Source organism: Typopeltis vanoorti, chromosome 7 (genome assembly GCF_054136105.1).
Source record: "Typopeltis vanoorti isolate ZY-2024b chromosome 7, IOZ_Tvanoo_1.0, whole genome shotgun sequence".
NCBI lineage: Eukaryota > Metazoa > Arthropoda > Arachnida > Uropygi > Thelyphonidae > Typopeltis > Typopeltis vanoorti.
In genome coordinates, this window is record NC_143555.1 from 70,423,687 (window position 1) to 70,436,189 (window position 12,503).

The 12,503-nt window shown below is 36.5% G+C and overlaps 1 protein-coding gene across 5 annotated transcripts in view; it reads right to left on the minus strand.

The window, feature by feature from the left end:
* Nucleotides 1–10,202, minus strand: part of LOC150104766 (uncharacterized) — a 29,244-nt gene extending 19,042 nt beyond the window's left edge. The window contains exon 1 of one of the 5 annotated variants that reach the window (XM_090395952.1): nucleotides 10,146–10,202. The gene's annotated coding sequence lies outside the window, so the exon portion shown is untranslated. Of the gene's footprint in view, nucleotides 1–9,077; nucleotides 9,192–9,224; nucleotides 9,404–9,457; nucleotides 9,535–9,944; nucleotides 9,971–10,145 lie in introns of those variants that run through there. The other 4 variants (XM_090395953.1, XM_090395948.1, XM_090395949.1 and 1 more) reach the window with 4 other exon arrangements.
* Nucleotides 10,203–12,503: the final 2,301 nt, after the last annotated feature.

Consider the following 12,503-nt stretch of genomic DNA (forward strand, 5'->3'; position numbering starts at 1 on the left):
CATGGAGAGATCACATCGAGTGAGTGGTAGCATCAGTGGAACTAGCTGTAGATCCAGAAATGAGCTGTTGTGTTTGTGTACAAATGCTAGAAGTATAAGAAACAAGGCAGATGAAATGGTTGCACTAATTGCGTCTGTTCACCCAAAGATTGTCGGAATAAGTGAGACATGGTTGGAGGAAGATGAGATCCTGACAGGAATAGAGATGGAAGGGTATGATGTGTTTCGTGAGGACAGAGGGGGTAAAAAGGGAGGGAGAGAGTGCTATTGATGATAGAGAAAGAGTTATGTCCATATAAAGTGGAGATGCAAGAGGGAAATAGTGCCAGTGGTTTTGAGGCAGTATGGTGTGAGATACAGGTGAATGGAATCAAATACTTGGTGGGATGTTGTTATAGACCAGGTAATGTGGATGGTGGTGATAATGAAATGTACAATCAAATTAGCCAAGTAAATAAGAAAAGAGTTATTTTAATTATGGCAATATAGACTGGAATGATGAGATAGCAATTGGAAGTAAAGAAAATGAGTTTCTTGAGTTTTTGAGGGATAACTACCTCAGACAGTATGTAACAGAGGGCATACGAGGATTGAGGGCCTTGGATTTGGTCATCTCATCAGAGGATGTAATTGTAAATGAGGTGTCAAATCATCCACCAATTGGTGAGAGTGACCATGAGGTGGTTGCCAGCAGTGCGAGGACCTCTGTGAGAAAAGGGTATATGTGGAACTACAAGGGGGGGGGTGATTATGAAGAGCTCAGGAGACAGCTTGCAGGTGTAGCGTGGAATGGGGAGTTAGCTGGAAAAGAGATCCATGCAGCTTGGGGGATTTTCATAAACTGTTTAGTAGATACAATTCTAAATGTATTCCAAGGGTGAGAAGGTTAAATAAGGTAGGTGTGAGATGGATGAATAAAAAAGATTAAGTATGCGATACAGAGAAAAAGGGCATTGTAGAGGTAGCATAAGAGAAGTGGAAATAACCAATTCCATGAGATCTACAAAGATCAAGCAAGGAGGGTGACTTGGTTGGTGAGGGTAGCTAAAGAGAGGTTGAACAGCAGTTAGCTAATGAAGCCAAAGAGAATCCTAAGGAGTTCTTTCGATATGCAGCCAGCAAAAGAAAGAATAATTATGGAAGGATGACTATGATTGGAGAAAATGGTATAAAGACAACTGATGCAGAATGTATGGTGGAGATACTTAATGAGCAGTTCATAAAGATCTTCCAATCTTGTGAATGTGACTTCATGGAGGGATTGAGAACAGTTGATGATGGGGAGGAAAGACTGACTGTAGGTGAGCAAGAGGTGTATGGGGAGTTGAGAGTAAACTAGATGTTAATAAGGCTGTGAGACGTGATAATATATCACCACGTATTCTGAAAGAATGTGGCATGGAGTTGACATCTGCCTTGACATATTTTTTTAATATGAGTCTTGCACTTGGTCAAGTTCCTAAGGAGTGGAAGGAGGGCAAGATTGTGCCACTTCATAAAGGAGGTGATTGAACTCAAGCATCAAACTATACGCCTATCTGTGTGTCAGGTGTTGTGGTTAAGTTGTTGGAGAAGCTTGTGAGAACTAGGATTCAGAATTGGGTTGACAACAATGGTATTATCTTTGATGGACAGCATGAATTTGCTAAAGGGAGGTCATGTTTTAGTAATCTACTTACTTATTACAATAAAGTGACTGTTTCCTTGGACAGAGGAAAAGGATACACAGCAATATACTTGGATTTCGCAAAGGCTTTTGATAGAGTACTTCATGATAGGTTGACAGTCAAACTGCAGATGGGGTTGGATATTAGATTGGTGCACTGGATTGGAGACTGACTATCTGATAGGTATCAACAAGTTGTGAATGGGGGAGCAATATCCTGGAAAAGGAAAGTCACTAGTGGAGTGCCTCAGGGATCTGTTTTAGGTCCATTGCTGTTTAACTTGTATATTAGTGATATAGGTGAAGATTTGGATGGAGATATTCAGTTGTTTGCAGATGATGCAAAGTTGGGATGAATCATGAAGTGTAGTGAAGATGTTGTGGCCTTACAGGAAGACTTGAATAGATAAAGTGAATCGGTACGGAAATAGGGATGCGAGTTCAATGTTGCAAAACGTAAGGTTTTAAAATTTGGAAAACAAAGATGGGATGCAGAATTTATGCTTGGTGAGAATATATTGTTGGAGGTAGAGGAAATAAGAGATCTGGGGGTGATAGTGGATAAGGATCTAAAATTTAGGGGACACATCGCCAAAATTGTGAAGACAACACAAAGGCTTCTGGGAATGATGCAGAGGACACTGACGTGTAGAAGTAGGGAGATTCTTGTTCCGTTGTATAAGGCTTTAATTAGGCCACACATGGACTATTGTGCCCAAATTTGGTCACCGTGTTTTCTGAAGGATGTTGGAAAGGGTCCAAAGGAGATTGACTAAGGTAGTTTCTGACCTCTGGAATGTCGAGTATGAGGAAAGATTGAGAAGATGTAATTTGCAGAGTCTGATGGACAGGAGGAATAGGGGAGATATGATAGAGACCTACAAGTTGGTAAGGGGTTGTTATAGGATCAATGCTGGAGAAGTTTTACAGAGAATAGCGGGAGATCAGGGGAGAACCGGAGGTCATCCCTGGAACTGTATAAAGAGGGTGTCTTGGAATGCCTTGGGTGAGAATGTAGTGTCTGCAAAGAGTTTGAATGTGTTTAAAACACGGTATGATGAGCTGTGTGTGCGATAAAAGGACCTCCCAGATGAGTCTTTGACTCCATGAGGTCTTGGTGTGGTAATAATAATAATAATATTACTAAAACAAGAGTGCCTATGGACAAATTATGATGGCTTGCATATTTATTTTTGCAATTCTCTCCTCGCTGTTCTTATCAATATCATAACAACTATAGTTAGATACCTCCATTCTACCACTGCTTTATGTAACAACAACATCTTACCCTCCTTCCACTCTCCAGGAACTTTCCCATCAAAAGATTTAAAGAACCAGATGAATGGCATGGTCAGTTCCTCAAAACATTCCCTTAAAACAAATGACTAAATTCCATCCATTCTTCCCCCCCCCACACCAATTCACTTCTAATGCTTCACCCCTCCTTATTCATCTAGGAATAAAAGCCTGCTTTACCAAGATAGAACACCCTAAGAAAGTGATCATTAAACAGCTTATAAGTATTCCTTGTTCACCCAAGTTTGTCGCCATTGCAAAATAATCTATCCCAAACCATTATTCTTCTTCTTACTGGCCATAGAATAAAAAAACTTCTTGGGCTTCCCTTTGAATTGCAGTCTCCTCCCATATGCTAATTTTTCTCTCCTTACTAGCCTGGTGTCTTATATTCCTCGTAGAACTGTTCTCCACATCTCTCTTCATATGCCTTCCAAATCTCTTTTTCCTCTGCAATTCCTGTTTAATTTCTCTAATCATCCAACTGACTCCATCTTTATCTTCTTCACTTGAGGTATACAATCTGCCGTTACTGCCAACAAGTGTTTCTTAAGTATCTCTCATGAACTACTGCCCTCTCTTCCTTCAAATTTTTACATTCATTGTACTGCTTCGAGCTGGTTTCTAAGTCTATAATAGTTCCATCGTGATACTTCTACATGTCTATTCATTCTCCAAGTCAGGATTTAATCTTACTTAAGAAACTAAGAACACTTTGATTTGAAAAATATTTGTATTTAAAATATTGTCATCTAGGGTGAAAACCCTGTTCTTTCACTAAAAACAATTTAATGAAAGAACAATATCTACCAAACAATCTCTGAAAAAACACAGCATTTCTTCCTTTCTTCAAAACTTCACTAACTGAATCTAAACCAGTCAACTCATGGGGATTTTTTTTTTTTTATATTCATTCATTTATATCTAAAGCTTCCAGAAATTCCAGGTTTAAAATTTGAAACATGTGGTTATGTGAATTAATTGGTCAAGCTTGCAGTTGACAATAAATTCTTAAGAATTTTACAATGTGATAAAGTAAATGAAACAATGATTATAGGAAGGTATTATTTCTGGGAAAATTCCCATGTTATTCCTCTACAATAAACTATTATTTTTATGGCTAATATAGCCTACTGTCGTTTAGGAGTGCCTCTTTTTTTACGATGTCATTGAAATTATTTGGAATGGGGGAATTATTTGAAAAAAAAAAAAAAAAGTTTTTTTTCAAATAATTCTCCCATTCCAAATAATTTCAATTTGGAATGGGGGAATCATATGTGTGTTCTTTCCAGGCTGGTTTTTCTTGTTTTCATATGGAGAAAAACACTGATCAAGTGTTTTTGTCATTTAGATATGACTAGGCTGGCTTACTCAACTTCAGTTAAAAAAAACCTTATAAAGGAATATATTAGAGAGGATTCAAATAATTCTTTCAAAATTTTTTTCAAATAATTCTCCCACACTGCTTTATCCCCCCCCCACTTTCCCCAAATCCCCTTTCCTTTAACAGCTTAACAGCAGATGAATGCATATCACTGGAATAAGGAGACAGTAAAACAACATCCAAAAAAGGTGTCAGAATTTTCCTCCTAAATCATTCTTCATATATTAGTTTTATAACACATCAGTAATGCCCAAGATTTGAGTAAAGAGCCAATGACATCGTAAAAAAAAAAGGATACTCCTAAATGAAAGTAGGCTATATTAGCCATAAAAATAATAGATTATAGGAAGAGTAACTTTTATGAAGACAGACAGCTGGGTTGGGTTATTTGGATTTACAGCCAGAGAAAAACTAGAGCTTCAAAGCTGCCACAGCCACATTATGCCTGTTAATCACATGTGTGTGTTCTTCCCAGGCTGGTTTTTCTTGTTTTCACATGGAGAAAAACACTGATCAAGTGTTTTTGTCATTTAGATATGACTAGACTGGCTTACTCAACTTCAGTTATAAACTGAATTATAAGTTTAATAAACTAAATTATAAGGTTTATAAATTCCTTTATAAACCTTATAAAAGAATATATTAGAGAGGATTCAAACCAAGTTCTTTCCAACAAAAGGTCACTGTCATTACCCAATAAGCTACAAAGGCTACAAAAAAAAAATCAGCTGAAATGCTGCATGATCATTTCATCACGGCCAAGTGATGGAGAAGTTGGTTAGAACTATAATTAACATACACACACTGGATTGATGAATTCAAAAATCACTACAGAGGGTAGCAGTATTAAGAGACAAGGGATGGGTGAGAAAGGTCTTGTTTCAGTAATATTTTATAATAAGGCAACAAAATTCAGTGAATAGTAGGGGCACATTCAACAATATTTTTTTGGATTTTGCAAAAACACTTGACAGAATACAAAGATGATTAGTACTGATACTGAGGGTAATAAAAAAAGAATAGTATTAGTGCACTAGACACAAGGATGGTTGGCTGATAGATACCATATATACATATATATGGGAAGTAATGTCTCAAAGAAAGGGAGTGATGACTAATGGTATGCCACCAGACTCTTTTCTGAGCCCATTGCTATCAATTTATATGCTAATATAGTCTATAGTTTGAAGGAAGATATTCAGATATATTTATTGTCCTCCCCAGTTTTGTAGATTATACAAAACTGAAATGGGCAACAGTCAAGAATTTGATGTGGGGTCACTTAAGGAAGATTCCATAGAAAAGTTGGTAAGAATGTCAGTTAAATGATATGTGAGTCCCTTCACAAATAATGCTATGTGACTGCTAAACTTTATCCGCCATCAATCAATACCTTCTCTAGATCCTCTCGCTTCCACTCTCTTTCTAGTTAGTTTCACTAATACATTCTAGTTCTTCTTTGCAAAGTTCAAAATTATTTATTATATTGGTGGAGAAAATATTATGTAGTAAGGGTGATGGTAGACCTAGGGTCTGAAGACTAAATCACATAGGAGTTAGATGGATAAATAGCTTCATTAAGCAGCAGTTGCACACCAAGAAAATGTTGTGAAGGGCTTAGAAAGAAAAGGGTGATCAGCATGCCCATGAGCAGTATAAGACACAGGTAAAAAGAGCAACGAGTATGATTAGGAAGGCTAAGTCTAATTATGAGAGAAAGCTAGTTGATGAGTCCAAAAAAAAAAAAACCCTAAGGAGTTCAAAAAGTGCTGATGGTGGGGTGGTAACAGAACAGGTAATAGGAGAATAGAGGATGATGAAATGTAAGTGCTTAAAATATTGCAGAAAAGGACACAGCCATGAGGGTAAGATGGCATATCGAACCATCTTGTTCATGTATTACAAGAATATGCAAGGGAATATCAGCTTCTCTGACCAAGCTATTTAATTTAAGCCTCGGTATTGGGATGGTGCCAATGGAGTGGAAATAGGGCAGAATGCTTCCTTTGCATACAGGAGGCTCCAAGACAGACGTAGCAAATTATAGGCTAAATCAGCATCTAAGGAGCAGCGGATAAGGTATTGGAGAAATTGGTGAAAGACATAATTCAGTACTGTGTGGATAGCAATATGATACTCTATAAGGTATAACATGGTTTTGTGAAAGGCTTTCCTTGCTTAATTTTTATAATCAAGTAATAATGGAGTTGGATAAGAGAAATGGCTACTCAGCGATATTATTAGACCTTACAAAAGCATTTGACAAGATTCCATATAGAACTCTATTGCACCAACTGGAGTAAATGGGGATGGATAAGAATCTGGCGATTTGGATTAGAGGGTGGCTGATGGACAAAGAAGAGAATGATAAGAACATTAGTGTGGCCAGTTTCACATATGGAAGTGAGACCTGGGTATTCAAGAAGAGAGTAAGACAACAGATAATGGCCTTTGAAATGTGGTACTATAGGAGAGCTCCGAAAATCTTATGGACAGATTATACGACAAATACAGATGTCCTACAGAGAATGAGAACACAGAGATCTTTATTACAAGAAATGATCCAGAGAAAGATGAGATTGGCAGGACGTACTGAGAGGTTCAGCAGGACAGAGGACACTAACAGTTTTAGAAGGAAAAATTATGGGAAAAGGATCAAAAGGTCAAAAACGAAGGACATGGTTTGAAGATATAAGATCATGGACAGGATCACATGGCTATGTAGAAACAAAATGGAAAGCCACCAACAGAGAGAACTAGAAGGACATGGTGCTGCACCCTCTTACTGAGGAAGCTACATGATGACGATGGACAGATATTAAAGAGTGGTTTATGGAGAAGCTGAATCTGGGAGAAGGCAAGTGACCAGTGGTGTACCACAGAGCTCAGTACTTGGTCCTCTGTTGTTTAATTTGTATATCAATGATACAGGAAATATTTAGTTGTCTGCTGATGATATTCAACTGGGAAGAGCAATGGTACATGAAGGTGATGCAGAGATCCTGCAGGAAGACTTAAACAGACTAGTGGTATGGGAAAAGATAAATGGCTATCAGTTCAATGTGGCTAGGTGTAAGGTGATGCACTTTGGGAAGAGATCACAAGCTGTGTGCAGCATTGATGGAACTGAAGGAAAATGATGATGCCAGGGACTTGGGTGTGTGTGTGTGTGTGTGTGTGTGTGTGTGAGATTGTAGACAGGAAGTTGAGGTTTAGAGGACATATTGCAAAGGTAACCAAAGCAGCACATCAGATTATGTGGTTGTTGAAGAAAACACCAACAAGCAGGGAAAGAGAGATTATTCCCTATATAAGTCTTTAATAAAGCCACACCTAGCATGAACAGATCTTTACTCCTGGATCCCGTGGGGATGAAGAAGTTGTGGAGAGGATCCAGAGCATGCAACAAAGATGGTGGTAGGTCTGTTGAATGCTCGCTATGAGAACAGATTGATGGTCTGTAGACTTCAAAATTTAGCTGATAGGTAAAAAAAGAGAAGATATGACAGAACATTTAAGTTATTAAAGGGGTTTTATAAGATTGACATTAGACTTTTCAGTACATGGCAAGAAAGGAGAGAACAAGGGTGTTAATATTAGATTTTTTGCTTGAAGGATAGTGAATGGAAGGAATGGGTTGCCAGAGGTGGTTATGGGTGATTCATCAGTGAATGAGTTTAAGGAGAGGTATGATAGGTATTGTGTGAATGATGGCTAGTGTGTGAATAATGAATCCTGTGATATGCAGCTGTTTGCAGATGATGCAAAATTGGGAAAAGCAATGCAGAGTCAAGCAGATGTTATGATTTTACAGGACTTGAACAGATTGAATGAATGGGCAGGTAAGTGGAATTGTCAATTAAATGTTGCAATGTAAGGTTCTGAAATTTGGTAAGCAATGATTGGATACAAAGTATACACTTGGTGGGGGAAACTTTAAATGAGGTATAAAAGATGGGAGATCTGGGAGTAGTGATGGACAAGGTCTCGAAATTCAGTAGCCACATTGCACAAGTTGTGAAGACATCACATCGGATAATGGCAACAATGTGGAGGACCCTGACATAGAAAGAAAGAGGTTATGATGCCATTGTATAAGGCCTCATATGGATTACTGTGCACAGAAATGGTCTCCAAGTTTTCATGGTTAATGGGTTAGAAAGGGTCCAGAGAAGATTCAAAGGTAGTCAGTGGTTTTTGGTATGTGGAGTACGAGGACATATTGAAAGAATGTAAATTCCAAAGCATCATGGATAGGAGGAGGATGAGGAATGTGAATGAGACATATAAGCTAGTCAGGGGTTGTTATCAGGTTAACATTAATGAGATTTTTCATAGGATAGAAGAGGGGAGAGGGAGAACAAGAGGCCATCGCTGGAAATTGTATAAGGAGAGGGTGTGTCAGAGGAGTGAGTTCTTTGCATGGAGAGTATGGTGAGTGGAATGCATTGCCTGAGCATGCTGTGAATGTAAAATGTGAATGATGACACATTGAATCAGTTTAAAGCAGGGTTGAATAAGCATTGTGTGCAATAGTGTGTACCTCCCAAAATGAGTCTCTGACTCCATGGAGGGCAGATGTGTAATAATAATTCCATGGAGATATTTGTATAATAATCATAAAATGATAATATATAAAACAGCAACCAGACAAATTTTTACTTTTGAATGTCACAGTTATAAGAGCGGAGAATGCACATGCGAAAATACTGAGAAAAAACAGTGTTTTACCCTTGAGTGGTGTATACGCCTTCAACAAGCGACACGTATACGAACCTGCACATTAATGATTAGAACATCTATTGGAATAATAATAAATGAAATGTTTTTTTACAATTATCAGCTTTTGCGAGTATCAATTCTTAACAGAATAATTACCTAAAAGAAAAAAGAGGTAATAAAGGGTTGCACGTGATACTTAGCATTAAAAGGAGGTGAGGAGCAAAAAGTTGACAAAAGATAGGTAATTTGAATTTCATGCTTAATTCATATTTCTATTTCCATACAATTATTTTAAGTCAGGTCGTACATTAAACTAGGCAATTTTACTTTCTCATTGGTTACTTCCACAAAACTACGCCTACAATTTTAGCATCACGCAATAGACTTACCGGTTTCAAAAGCAACAAGGTATATAAAGAGAATATGGATACGAAGGCACAAGACTTCATTTATTTCTTAAGGGACGCAAAGCTTCGTGTATAACACATCCCAGTTTCCCTGAAACCCATATCTGAATAAATAATAATAATAAAAAAAAAAAAGAATTACTAATTCTAAGCTTCTTCTTCTAAATTACTAATTCTAAGCAAATACTCAAATGTCACTTTTCTACTTTCAGAAGCACACTATTTTCCATGAAACATACTAGTTCTACATTCAAAATGTTCTGAACAAGTAAACAAATGATCTTCTGGTAATATACATTTAATTATATTATAGTATCTTCGATCATCATATCCATTTGCGAAGTTATAACGACTTCGTAAATATCAGTCGCAAATCGAATCCATTTTATGTTATAGCATCCTTCTAATTGAATATATTTTATGCTGTAGTGTTCTTAAATCGAATCGATTTGTAATGAGTGCTTCTCACCTCACTGTTCGTTATTGCTAATTTTCCACTGGAATTAAATATAAATTTTGTGTATAGCCAAAATAATATTAGAAATATAATATTCTATTATGATCTTAATTTCTAAAGAGTTTGGAAGTCACTAATTTGAAACTCCAGGGATTCCGAATAACCATCTGATGATTACGTTAAAAAATAAATAAAAATCACAAAGAGACATACGAACTCATTCAAAGAAAAGTGGTTCCAGAATAGAGACTACTGTTAGTCGATGATTTCGCTTGCAGTTTTGAATTGTTTGTGATTTTACCATACGCGGTTGTAGGTAGTGATATCGTGTTGCAGTTTTCAGTGGAAAAAAATAGTTCAAAGTCTAGATAAGGAAAAAAACATGACTATTGAAAGACCCCCAAAAATTCATACACATACTGTTCAGAAACATGTTAGGAAAACAATTATGTTAAATTATTTCATTTTATCTTATATATTCATGTGTCCTTATTTTGACAAAATAAAATTGTACTATAATATAAAATGAAACGAACATCCAAAAGAATGTGCCTTGTTTTGTTTATCAATTATATATTTCGTTTAATCCTTTATCCAAGTGTAAGCAAACAAAGTTTGCGCCTGAAGTATTTTCAGGACTGGGGCAACTCGTGGTAAAGTGGTATAAGTTGCATTAGTATCCCATAATGTAAAGCACATCTTCTTGCCGACATGTATACTGGTATGCATTAAGGGAAGGCTCACTACCCAGACCGGTTTCGACCTTTATTGAGGTCTCGTCAGTGGGAGCCAGACCCAGAGGTGGCGATACTAAAGTGGAGGTAATGCAGAAGTCATATCACCATATACCAGTTGCCCAAAGTGGTTGAGCTTAAAATAAATTAACGATTTTTACGTAAATGCTTTGGTAACTTTTAGTGAAAGTCGTCACATGTTTACTGCAAAGGCTGCAAGTTCAAATCTCGTATACATTACACTTGTACCCAGGGGTGTTGTCGGGCCAGGACGACGCCCTGGTACTTTTTTAAAACTATTAAAATTTTTAAATTCATAATAATATATTGTAATAATAATAATAATGAGACATAATGCATTTCCAGCTGTCGGTCAAAATATAGCAGCTTGCCGCTCTTGTCATTTTCGTTTCAGAAAACAAGGCAATCTCTCAGCCATATGGCCGTCACAATAATAATAATAATAATAATAATAATAATAATAATAATAATAATAATAATAATAATAACGCACTTGTGCTCTGGATTTTTGTTTCCAAGGTCTGGCACTATTTCTTTTAGGACTACACCCCTGCTTGTACCTTGAGCTATAAGGCTTATATTTTAATTAAAAGAACCAACAACAACAGAAGATTGCATTAATTAAGTCTGGAAAAGTTCCAACTGTCCATTTGAAAAGAAAAAGATTGTTCACCTAGTTAGATAATGTCCTGTTCTAAAAGTCAAATATAAAAAATTCCCTCCCAGCTATGGCAGTTTACCGATTTGTGGCTGGAAGAAAAACCCTGCTATTTTGGTAGGAGAACGATTATCATCCTTAGGCGAAAATCGCTTATAGAGATTTTCAAGTAAAAATCTCTTATAGAGATTTTCAACTAAAGATGATTGAAAATCCGTCTTGGTTGAAAATTTGCATCCAAGACGAAACTGGAAAATAGGTCATTTCAACAACGACAAAAAAAAATCATTACTACCGACTGTTTTCATATGAAAAGAGGCCATTGTAGGTTGAGTACGTTTTAGAAAATGGCTTGAATATTCCACTAGAAGATTTTTTAAGCCATTTCAACCAATTCCAGAATTGTGTGATCCTTGGTGCATGCAAAGAGGTTTTTCGTTTTCCACTTTCAAAGGAACTTCAGATTTTCAAGCTCACGCTCTTGCATACAATAATATCAGTTAGGGTCATGAACAGGAGATATCGAAGTTGCTTGACATCCTTTCGTTTCATTCAATGTTTGGTCTACAAATTGCCAATACATGACCTTACTACTGATGATGATGACAAAGTATAGATAACGGATTCTCATCATTTCCAAAAGTTAGGATATTTTAGTTCTTTTTACCTTGCTCTTCTTAGGAATCAAAAGGCATTAAAGATTTCCTCTCCTCATTCACAACAGTTTCATAGGAAAAAAAGTAGCCATGAATTATATGCAAGTTAACCATCGATAATATAAAGAACTGAAAGCATGAACGCAATTGGAAAGCAAAAAAAAACCTCTTGCTGACCTTAACTTGAACAAGATTGTGGAATCATTGCATTCTAACGGTATAAATAACTTTCACACAGTTCATTTTATTTATTGGAGAGCATGTTTAAAATTATGAAAAATCAGGGATTTCTTATTTATAGACGGATGATCAGTTGAAAATAAAGAAATGGACTTCATCACATTTTTCAACTTCGAATAAATATACCTATTTCGATATTAAAATAAGGATATTGCTGTGTTAACTGACTTTGATATATAAATTGAATGATCTGGTAGAGTTCCAAGGGAGTGGAAAGAGGGTAAAATAATTCCTTTGCATAAGGGAAGTTTAAAGACTGCAA